This window comes from Amphiprion ocellaris, chromosome 7, assembly GCF_022539595.1.
Source record: "Amphiprion ocellaris isolate individual 3 ecotype Okinawa chromosome 7, ASM2253959v1, whole genome shotgun sequence".
In the NCBI taxonomy this organism is placed as follows: Eukaryota; Metazoa; Chordata; class Actinopteri; family Pomacentridae; genus Amphiprion; species Amphiprion ocellaris.
In genome coordinates, this window is record NC_072772.1 from 21,206,774 (window position 1) to 21,219,620 (window position 12,847).

The following is a 12,847-nucleotide window of genomic DNA, read 5'->3' on the forward strand; positions in this document are numbered from 1 at the left end:
TCGTCGTAACGCTTCCTTCCTCAATAACTGTTTCTGTGCTGCGTTCAATAACTGTGGGAAACATCGCAGTAATCGCTTTATTGTCCCACACAGCCTTGAGTAAGTAAATGTACTTTTAGAGCATAAAGGGGAGAGCAAATGGAAAGAAAAGTCCTTTCTTTTAGCTGGGCAGGAAATGTAGGGAGAGATAAATGAACGACTGCTAATAAAGGCAGCATGTATGACAGTAGTGTTAGAAGTGAGCGATGGAAAAGGTAGATTTCTGGAAGGCTGATCCAGCTGCTGGCCATCTTAAAACTGTCACATATTAAAGTCAACACTCCGAACCAGCTGGAAGAGTGAAAGTTTCCTGGTTTATAAGAAACCTTTTTATTGTGCTGATCCAGGAGCAGGATGGATAAAATTCATTCCACCTCTGACCAACAGCTGAATTAATGTCTGTGTCTTTGTTGAATGAAATAAATCTCTTTTTATTCTTTTAAATTTCTGTTTTTCTCCTCTACTTTCACCCAGATTTGGGGGCAGTTTTATTCGTTGAGGGCATGTTTAGGGGCAGTTTCACTTGTTGAGGGCATTTTTTGGGCTTTTTTTTACTTGGTGAGGGCAGGTTTGGGGGTAGTTTTACAAGAGGATATGAGGTTTTGGGCTACTTTTCACCCAGGGTGGTAGATTTGGGGACAGTTTTCCTTGGTGAGGAAAGGTTTTGGGCTGTCTTTTGCCCGGGGCCGGTAGATTTGGGGGTAATTTTTCTCATTGAGGGCAGGTTTGGGGGTAGTTTTTCTAGGTAAGTGTCAATTAGGAGTGAAATTTTGGCCCTTTTTTTTTTTTTTTAAATCCAGGGGAGGGCAGGTTTGAGGCAGTTTTACTTGGTAAGGGTAGATTTGGGGGCAGTTTTACCCAGGGAGAGCAGGTTTAAGGGTACTTTTACTTGAAAAGGGCAGGTTTTGGGGTAGTTTTACTTGGTAAGGCTAGTTTAGGGGGCAGTTTTACCTGGGGAGGACAGGTTTTGGGCTGTTTTTTTTTTTTTACCAGCGCCATTAAGTTATGTGAACTTGTTTGTGTTCTTTATCTCAAATTGTCATGGTAAGTTTTGAATGTTGAACTCAAGTTTATAAGTTTTAGAAAATTAAAGTTAAAGTAATTAATTGTCTTAACTATTTGTAAGTTTTATCAGGACCTTCAGTGTTGATTTAACTTATTTCTGTAAGTTATACCTTGAAAAAAGAAACGGGGTGCTGGGTGGAGGGAGAGGAGGGTCCTGCAGAAGAAATACCATAATTTTGGGATTAGTCAAAAATAAAACTGTAAAGCTATAATATCTAATAATTATCGTGCTCACCAGTTCTCTAAATTGGACAAACCATCGTATTTCAACCACAACTTAATTATTGACAAACAATATAGAAAACAGCGTGGACTACTTCCAGCGGTGGAGGGACACCTTTTTCCCGCTAGCTGCAATCAGACGCAGTGACGCAGCAGAGTGCAACTGACCACGGCGGAGGGATACGTCATTCTGCTGGAAGAAGAGACACGGCGAGGAGGTAAGTTATCTTCTGAAAGTGCATTTGAGTTTTTGTCGATAAAATTTAAAAACAATGTCATTTTCTTCTGTGATAAAATGGAGTAAAGTCAGCACATTGACAGAGCTTTGCGAATATGACTACATTTTCGTGTTTTTCTCTGTGCTAATCCATCCCGTTAGTCGAAGTTTGAAATGGCGCATTAGTAAATTACACCACTGTTGTCCATGGGGGACGTATTTTAGTTGACGGGCGTTCATTTAGGTTACAAATGCTTCCGACATGACAGGAGCAATTAAAAAAAAACTTTTGAACTCAACATTTGCCTGCAAGGAACTGCTGGCTAACGTTACCCATTTGTTAGTTAGCTAGTTTGGACACAGTCACGGTAAAATAGTGCTGGATATATTCTGGTATGCCCGCGAAAGCTGAGTCACGTCACGCACCCCCTCCCCCCACCTACAGTCAGGGCTCGCTTTTTAGCCGTCGGCGCCGTAAGTTTTAACTTATGTAATAACACGTTAATAAAGTCTAAAGACTTGGACGCTTATATTTACTGCATATAGTCAACGTATTTGTCGATGGTCCGAGTGTTTGAGGGGAGGCATTTGTGTTTGTACGGCGTATCGTAATGAAACGAGCTGAAATACCGTTAATTTCTTGCATTGACGCGCCGCTTTTTATCCACCGCCGCGCGCGCTCTCTATTCATCCTCTTGCTCGCGCTATCACAACCAAGCTCCCTCTCGAGACCGCAGCTGCTCTGTGAATGAACATCGTTGTCAGGTTGCAGCACTGTCTGAATTGTGTGTGACTTGTCGAGTTTATTCTGCTTTTCCTAATGACCCTACAATCTACAGTTAATTTTATTTTTCATTCAATCTGGTGGTTATTAGATTGATTATTCCATAAAAGGTCAGAAAATAGTTGGTGAGTTTGTGCTGCTCCCGTCAGGCCGCAGGTACATCCTGCCAAGATGCAGGACAAATAGACTCAAGCATTCTTTTGTCCCTGCTGCAATTGTCCTGCTAAACAAGTGACTGACTAATCTGTTCGTCCTATTTATTGTTGTCGTCTGTGCTTTATGTAACTGGTACTCCGCGATTGTTGTGACTCTTGTTCTGCTGACTGTAGAGTGATTTGCCCCACGGGGACAATAAAAGATTCCTTGATCCTTGAATAATATTGATAAAATTCTTAATCACAGCTTCATTAAGTGCATGGTGACACCCTCAAATTTGTCCCAAATAGATTATTTTCACTCACATTAAACAAAACATTGGAGCACTTTTTTTTTTGTTTTTTTTTTTGTTTTAAATTTGGAAGCTTGTAAAAGGGAAATTTGGGGAAATTAATTTTCTTTATTTTTATTGATTGAAATACTGGGATTTGTTTTCTATACGACTTATCTAATAATGTCAAATATTTGTTAGATCCAATCCCTGCATCTTTTTAAAAATGTACTAGATTTTTTGGTTCTTTGTAGAAATACTTAATAACGTAAATGCAGTTTCATGTAGAAGGACCCAAAATATCTATTTCTCTCACTCTTAGTCACTCATGTGATATAAGATGATGCAGATAGGTTAAAAATTGATTCACATTATCCTTTTCAAAACATGCAGCTCATTTTAGGTTTTTTTTGTCTTGCAGTTGTATAAAGCAGTCATTTCATCAAGCAGGAGGTTGACCCTTCAAAGTGTTATGCAGTACCTTGATAAAGAGGTATGTATAGTGTGAATTTGTCAGTGTGAACTTCCATAAGAACTGTAGTATTGCATGAGCTCACTTTTGTCTAACTTTATGTAGGACACAAGTCAGAATAGGAGGACAGCTGCCCTTCTTGGTCTTCCACGTTTCTTCTCGGAGGATACTTCAGAGATCATCAGGATGTGTGATGTAAGAAAATATGTTAACATGTTTATATAATAGTAATGATTGACGAGATTTATTGGTATTCATTTTAAACAGAAGCACACATTCCTTTTTTCCACAACATTGCAGAACCTTTTTCATTCAACGTTTACTACATCATTCAAAACTTACTGGCAATTCAAATGTTTTAAAATTAACTGATAGGCAGTTTTAAAAAGAGAATGTGTGATATGATATAGACTGCTGAACTTCATAAGTCAATCACAATAAATGCATAGCTGACTATGAGGTGTATTTTAATGCAACCACAATTTTTTACCACTTTCAGACAGTTTTTATTAGGTCACCTGAGACAAAGTCAAAGACCTTAATTAATTACAAATTTCAAAGATCTTCGTAACATCCAGATATGGAAGAATCAAATACACTTTGTGGATGGAAGAGTCCAGGCCCCAGGGTTTCACATTTCCCTGTAGGGAGTGGGCAAAGTTTATCTAAAAATAGTAATCTTAACCTTGATGCAGTAGAAATTAAGGTCTCGATAAGTTTGTGAAGTTTGCATTCAATCCTCAAGTAATGAAGCCGCTTAAGTGGTGGCAAAACCTCTCTAAAAATTGAAAGAGCTCTGAATTAAAAACATTGGCTTAATCTATGATGGAGCTGAAAAATTCTGACCTACAAGCATTGGGTGTTTGCTTCTGATATGACTGTAGCTGTATGAAAATCCCAAAGTCACAAACTTTGTTGAATCTAAATTGATTTAGTTAAGTGGTATACCATTCAAAACATGGATTCATATTTTTTTTCCATAAACAGCAAAACTGACTACATCAAAAATTCAGGTGACCGTCAAGGCCCATGTCCTCTTGTTTTTGTTTTGTTTAAGCTTTGCTCTCCATGCTTGTAGCCGGCTCCTCGGTACCTTTAAGGTAGGTAGTCCAGCGCTGCAACTCAATGATAGGAACTAAAACTAAGTCTGAACGGGGTTGTGTGGGGATCTTTCTTGCATCAAAAGTATGTCAATAAAAGTGTTTATTTTGTGACTAACCAGCTCAGATTGCTATGATAAGTATCTGACAACATTATGGAGACAAATGCTTCCTTTTTATTTACGTGACGTCGCTTCTTGCCCTTGTTTACATCCTGTTATGTAGTCTGTCATTTGAAGCAGGGGAGTGTGTGTGGATCTACAGACACAGAAACCTGTAATTTGTTTCTGAAGTGATGGCTGAATATTTAGAAGATTTTGAACAGTTGGATGAGGTATTTGAACTTGGTGGCCTATATTATGTATTTGAACTGATGAGAAGCTGCAACAGAAGAAGAGAGGGACAGGGAGAAGGGCAACAGGCTGCAGAGTTTCAGCCAGCCATGCTGTTGTGATACTCAGGAGTTTGTTTTGTTACTCATAGTGTTTTAAGTATTTGACAACATTATGGAGAGAATCCACAAATCAAATTCAAATACTACATCAAAGTATTCAGAATCGTCTAAATATTCAGCCATGTCTTCAGAAATAAACTATGAATTCCCCGTTCAAACTTACTTATGGTTTCAGGCAAAAATGAAACAGTGAATACAGCATGGATCTGCCTGATTTTGGTTCCAATCATTCAGTTTCACCCCAGGACAACCCTAAATACAGCCAAGGTTCAAAAATCCCAAAGTCTTCCTTGAAGGACAGACAGAAGTTCCATGGGTTCGACAGTTGTCACAATCAAGATGAGAATGTCAAGATCAAGATGAAGACGAGGGTCCTGCAGGAAGATCTGAAGTTCTGAACACCAGAACCCTCATCTTCATCTGAAGACCAGGACTCTCGTCTTCATCTTCATCTGAACACCAGGACCCTCGTCTTCATGTCCATCTTCATCTGAAGACCAGGATCCTCATCTTCACCTGAAGACCAGGGCTCTCATCTTCATCTGAATACCAGGACCTTCATCTTCACTTGAACACCAAGACTCTTGTCTTCATCTTCATCTTTATCTGAATACCAGTTCTCTAAATTGGACAAACCATCGTATTTCAACCACAACTTAATTATTGACAAACAATATAGAAAACAGCGTGGACTACTTCCAGCGGCGGAGGGACACCTTTTTCCCGCTAGCTGCAATCAGACGCAGTGACGCAGCAGAGTGCAACTGACCAGGGCGGAGGGATACGTCATTCTGCTGGGAGAAGAGACACGGCGAGGAGGTAAGTTATCTTCTGAAAGTGCATTTAATTTTTTGTCGATAAAATTTAAAAACAATGTCATTTTCTTCTGTGATAAAATGGAGTAAAGTCAGCACATTGACAGAGCTTTGCGAATATGACTACATTTTCGTGTTTTTCTCTGTGCTAATCCATCCCGTTAGTCGAAGTTTGAAATGGCGCATTAGTAAATTACACCACTGTTGTCCATGGGGGACGTATTTTAGTTGACGGGCGTTCATTTAGGTTACAAATGCTTCCGACGTGACAGGAGCAATTAAAAAAAAAAACTTTTGAACTCAACATTTGCCTGCAAGGAACTGCTGGCTAACGTTACCCATTTGTTAGTTAGCTAGTTTGGACACAGTCACGGTAAAATAGTGCTGGATATATTCTGGTATGCACGCGAAAGCTGAGTCACGTCACGCACCCCCTCCCCCCACCTAGAGTCAGGGCTCGCTTTTAGCCGTCGGCGCCGCAAGTTTTAACTTATGAAATAACACGTGACAGGAGCAATTAAAAAAAAAACTTTTGAACTCAACATTTGCCTGCAAGTAACTGCTGGCTAACGTTACCCATTTGTTAGTTAGCTAGTTTGGATACCAGGACCTTCATCTTCACCTGAACACCAAGACTCTCATCTTCATGTTCATCTTCATCTGAAGACCTGAACTCTCATCTTCATCTGAATACCAGGACCTTCATCTTCACTTGACCACCAAGACTCTTGTCTTCATCTTCATATGAACACCAGGACCCTCGTCTTCATCTGAAGACCAGGACTCTCGTCTTCATCTTCACCTGAACACCAGGACTCTCGTCTTCCTGTTCATCTTCATCTGAAGACCAGGATCTTCATCTTCATCTGAAGACCAGGACTCTCATCTTCATCTGAATACCAGGACCTTCATCTTCACTTGAACACCAAGACTCTTGTCTTCATCGTCATCTGAAGACCAGGACCCTCGTCTTCATCTGAAGACCAGGACTCTCATCTTCATGTTCATCTGAACACCAGGACCCTCGTGTTCATCTTCATCTGAATACCAGGACCTTCATCTTCACTTGAACACCAAGACTCTTGTCTTCATCGTCATCTGAAGACCAGGACTCTCGTCTTCATCTGAAGACCAGGACTGTTGTCTTCATCTTCATCTGAACACCAGGACCCTCGTCTTCATCTGAATACCAGGACCTTCATCTTCACCTGAACACCAAGACTCTCGTCTTCATCTTCATCTGAAGACCAGGATCTTCATCTTCATCCAAAGACCAGGACTCTCATCTTCATCTGAAGACCAGGACCCTCGTCTTTATCTGAATACCAGGACCTTCATCTTCACTTGAACACCAAGACTCTTGTCTTCATCTGAACATCAAGACCCTCGTCTTCATCAGAATACCAGGACTCTTGTCTTCATCTTCATCTGAACACCAGAACCCTCGTCTTCATCTTCATCTGAAAACCAGGACCTTCATCTTCACCTGAACACCAAGACTCTCGTCTTCATGTTCATCTTCATCTGAAGACCAGGATCTTCATCTGAAGACCAGGACTCTTATTTTCATCTGAAGACCAGGACTCTCGTCTTCATCTTCACCTGAACACCAGGACTCTCGTCTTCCTGTTCATCTTCATCTGAAGACCAGGATCCTCATCTTCATCTGACGACCAGGACTCTCATCTTCATCTGAATACCAGGACCCTCATCTTCATCTTTATCTTCATCTGAGCACCAGGACCCTCATCTTCATCTGAGCACCAGGACCCTCATCTCCATCTGAACACCAAGACTCTTGTCTTCATCTTCATCTGAACACCAGGACTCTCGTCTTCATCTGAAGACCAGGACTCTCATCTTCCTTTTCATCTTCATCTGAAGACCAGGATCCTCATCTTCATCTGAAGACCAGGACTCTCATCTTCATCTGAACACCAGGACCTTCATATTCACTTGAACACCAAGACTCTTGTCTTCATCTTCATCTTCATCTGAACACCAGGACTCTTGTCTTCATCTGAAGACCAGGATTCTCGTCTTCATCTGAAGACCAGGACTCTCATCTTCATCTGAAGACCAGGACCCTCGTCTTCATCTGAATACCAGGACCTTCATCTTCACTTGAACACCAAGATTCTTGTCTTCATCTTCATCTGAAGACCAGGATCTTCATCTTCATCTGAAGACCAGGACTCTCATCTTCATCTGAAGACCAGGACCTTCATCTTCACTTGAACACCAAGACTCTTGTCTTCATCTTCATCTAAAGACCAGGACTCTCGTCTTCATCTGAACACCAGGACCCTCGTCTTCATCTTCATCTGAATACCAGGACCTTCATCTTCACTTGAACACCAAGACTCTTGTCTTCATCTTCATCTGAAGACCAGGACTCTCGTCTTCATCTGAAGACCAGGACTCTCGTCTTCCTGTTCATCTTCATCTGAAGACCAGGATCCTCATCTTCATCTGAAGACCAGGACCCTCATCTTCATCTGAATACCAGGACCTTCATCTTCACTTGAACACCAAGACTCTCGTCTTCATCTTCATCTGAACACCAGGACTCTCGTCTTCATCTTCATCTGAACACCAGGACCCTCATCTTCATGTTCATGTTCATCTGAAGACCAGGATCTTCATCTGAAGACCAGGACTCTCATCTTCATCTGAAGACCAGGACTCTCATCTTCATCTTGATCTGAAGACCAATACTCTCATCTTCATCTGAAGACCAGGACCCTCGTCTTCATCTGAATAACAGGACCTTCATCTTCACTTGAACACCAAGACTCTTGTCTTCATCTTCATCTGAAGACCAGGACTCTCGTCTTCATCTGAAGACCAGGACTCTCGTCTTCATCTGAACACCAGGACCCTCATCTTCATCTGAATACCAGGACCTTCATCTTCACTTGAACACCAAGACTCTTGTCTTCATCTTCATCTGAACACCAGGACTCTCGTCTTCATCTGAAGACCAGGACACTCGTCTTCCTGTTCATCTTGATCTGAAGACCAGGATCCTCATCTTCATCTGAATACCAGGACCTTCATCTTCACTTGAACACCAAGACTCTTGTCTTCATCTTCATCTGAACACCAGGACTCTTGTCTTCATCTGAAGACCAGGACTCTCGTCTTCATCTTCATCTGAAGACCAGGACTCTCATCTTCATCTGAAGACCAGGACCCTCATCTTCATCTGAATACCAGGACCTTCATCTTCACTTGAACACCAAGACTCTTGTCTTCATCTTCATCTTCATCTGAACACCAGGACTCTCGTCTTCATCTGAAGACCAGGTCTCTCGTCTTCCTGTTCATCTGAAGACCAGGACTCTCATCTTCATCTGAAGACCAGGACTCTCATCTTCATCTGAATACCAGGACCTTCATCTTCACTTGAACACCAAGACTCTTGTCTTCATCTGAACACCAGGACTCTCGTCTTCATCTGAAGACCAGGACTCTCGTCTTCATCTGAAATCCAGGACCCTTATCTTCATGTCCATCTTCATCTGAAGACTAGGACTCTCATCTTCGTCTGAAGACCAGGACTCCCATCCTCATCTTCATCTGAAGACCAGGACTCTCATCTTCATCTTCATCTGAAGACAAGGACCCTCGTCTTCATCTGAATACCAGGACCTTCATCTTCACTTGAACACCAAGACACTTTTTCTTCATCTTCATCTGAACGCCAGGACCCTTGTCTTCATCTGAAGACCAGGACTCTCGTCCTCATCTTCACCTGAACACCAGGACTCTCATCTTCATCTGAAGACCAGGACCCTCGTCTTCATCTGAAGACCAGGACTCTCGTCTTCATCTTCATCTGAACACCAGGACCCTCATCTTCATGTTCATCTTCATCTGAAGACCAGGATCTTCATCTTCATCTGAAGACCAGGACTCTCATCTTCATCTGAAGACCAGGATCTTCATCTTCATCTGAACACCAGGACCCTTGTCTTCATCTTCATCTGAATACTAGGACCTTCATCTTCACTTGAACACCAAGACTCTTGTCTTCATCTTCATCTTCATCTGAAGACCAGGACTCTCGTCTTCATCTGAAGACCAGGACTCTCGTCTTCATCTGAACACCAGGACCCTCATCTTCATCTGAAGACCAGGACCTTCATCTTCACTTGAACACCAAGACTCTTGTCTTCATCTTCATCTGAACACCAGGACTCTCGTCTTCATCTGAACACCAGGACCCTCGTCTTCATCTGAAGACCAGGACTCTCGTCTTCATCTGAAGACCAGGACTCTCGTCTTCATCTTCATGTGAACACCAGGACTCTCATCTTCATCTGAAGACCAGGACCCTCGTCTTCATGTGAATACCAGGACCTTCATCTTCACTTGGACACCAAGACTCTCGTCTTCATCTTCATCTGAATACCAGGACCTTCTTCTTCACCTGAACACCAAGACTCTCATCTTCATGTTCATCTTCATCTGAAGACCAGGACCTTCGTCTTCCTCTGAAGACCAGGACTCTCGTCTTCATCTGAAGACCAGGACCCGAGTCTTCATCTGAATACCAGGACGTTCATCTTCATTTGAACACCAAGACGCTTGTCTTCATCTTCATCTGAACACCAGGACCCTCGTCTTCATCAGAAGACCAGGACTCTTGTCTTCATCTTCATCTGAATACCAGGACCTTCATCTTCACTTGAACACCAAGACTCTTGTCTTCATCTTCATCTGAAAACCAGGACTCTCGTCTTCATCTGAAGACCAGGACTCTGGTCTTCATCTGAACACCAGGACCCTCGTCTTCAGGTAAATACCAGGACCTTCATCTTCATCTGAACACCAGGACTCTCGTCTTCATCTGAAGACCAGGAATCTCGTCTTCCTGTTCATCTTCATCTGAAGACCAGGATCCTCATCTTCATCTGAAGACCAGGACTTTCATCTGAAGACCAGGACTCTCATCTTCATCTGAAGACCAGGACTCTCATCTTCATCTTCATCTTCATCTGAGGACCAGGACCCTCGTCTTCATCTGAATACCAGGACCTTCATCTTCACTTGAACACTAAGACTGTTGTCTTCATCTACATCTGAACACCAGGACCCTCGTCTTCATCTGAAGACCAGGACTCTCGTCTTCATCTTCATCTGAACACCAGGACTCTCGTCTTCCTGTTAATCTTCATCTGAAGACCAGGATCCTCATGTTCATCTGAAGACCAGGACTCTCATCTTCATCTGAATACCAGGACCTTCATCTTCACTTGAACACCAAGACTCTTGTCTTCATCTTCATCTAAAGACCAGGACTCTCGTCTTCATCTGAACACCAGGACCCTCGTCTTCATCTTCATCTGAATACCAGGACCTTCATCTTCACTTGAACACCAAGACTCTTGTCTTCATCTTCATCTGAACACCAGGACTCTCGTCTTCATCTGAAGACCAGGACTCTCGTCTTCCTGTTCATCTTCATCTGAAGACCAGGATCCTCATCTTCATCTGAAGACCAGGATCCTCATCTTCATCTGAAGACCAGGACTCTCATCTTCATCTGAATACCAGGACCTTCATCTTCACTTGAACACCAAGACTCTTGTCTTCATCTTCATCTTAACACCAGGACTCTCGTCTTCATCTTCATCTGAAGACCAGGACTCTCATCTTCATCTGAAGACCAGGACCCTCGTCTTCATCTGAATACCAGGACCTTCATCTTCACTTGAACACCAAGACTCTTGTCTTCATCTTCATCTGAACACCAGGACTCTCGTCTTCATCTGAAGACCAGGACTCTCGTCTTCATCTTCACCTGAACACCAGGACTCTCGTTTTCCTGTTCATCTTCATCTGAAGACCAGGATCCTCATGTTCATCTGAAGACCAGGACTCTCATCTTCATCTGAATACCAGGACCCTCGTCTTCATCTGAAGACCAGGAGTCTCGTCTTCATCTTCATCTGAACACCAGGACTCTCGTTTTCCTGTTCATCTTCATCTGAAGACCAGGATCCTCATGTTCATCTGAAGACCAGGACTCTCATCTTCATCTGAATACCAGGACCTTCATCTTCACTTGAACACCAAGACTCTTGTCTTCATCTTCATCTGAACACCAGGACTCTCGTCTTCATCTTCATCTGAAGACCAGGACTCTCATCTTCATCTAAAGACCAGGACCCTCGTCTTCATCTGAATACCAGGACCTTCATCTTCACTTGAACACCAAGACTCTTGTCTTCATCTTCATCTGAACACCAGGACTCTCGTCTTCATCTGAAGACCAGGACTCATCTTCATCTGAACACCAGGACCCTCATCTTCATGTTCATCTTCATCTGAAGACCAGGATCTTCATCTTCATCTGAAGACCAGGACTTTCATCTGAAGACCAGGACTCTCATCTTCATCTGAAGACCAGGACTCTCATCTTCATCTTCATCTGAGGACCAGGACCCTCGTCTTCATCTGAATACCAGGACCTTCATCTTCACTTGAACACCAAGACTCTTGTCTTCATCTTCATCTGAACACCAGGACCCTCGTCTTCATCTGAAGACCAGGACTCTCGTCTTCATCTTCACCTCAACACCAGGACTCTCGTCTTCCTGTTAATCTTCATCTGAAGACCAGGATCCTCATGTTCATCTGAAGACCACGACTCTCATCTTCATCTGAATACCAGGACCTTCATCTTCACTTGAACACCAAGACTCTTGTCTTCATCTTCATCTAAAGACCAGGACTCTCGTCTTCATCTGAACACCAGGACCCTCGTCTTCATCTTCATCTAAATACCAGGACCTTCATCTTCACTTGAACACCAAGACTCTTGTCTTCATCTTCATCTGAACACCAGGACCCTCATCTTCATGTTCATCTTCATCTGAAGACCAGGATCTTCATCTTCATCTGAAGACCAGGACTCTCATCTTCATCTGAAGACCAGGATCTTCATCTTCATCTGAAGACCAGGACTCTCATCTTCATCTGAAGACCAGGACCCTGGTCTTCATCTGAATACCAGGACCTTCATCTTCACTTGAACACCAAGACTCTTGTCTTCATCTTCATCTGAAGACCAGGACTCTCGTCTTCATCTGAAGAGGACTCTCGTCTTCATCTGAACACCAGGACCCTCGTCTTCATCTTCATCTGAATACTAGGACCTTCATCTTCACTTGAACACCAAGACTCTTGTCTTCAACTTCATCTTCATCTGAAGACCAGGACTCTCGTCTTCATCTGAAGACCA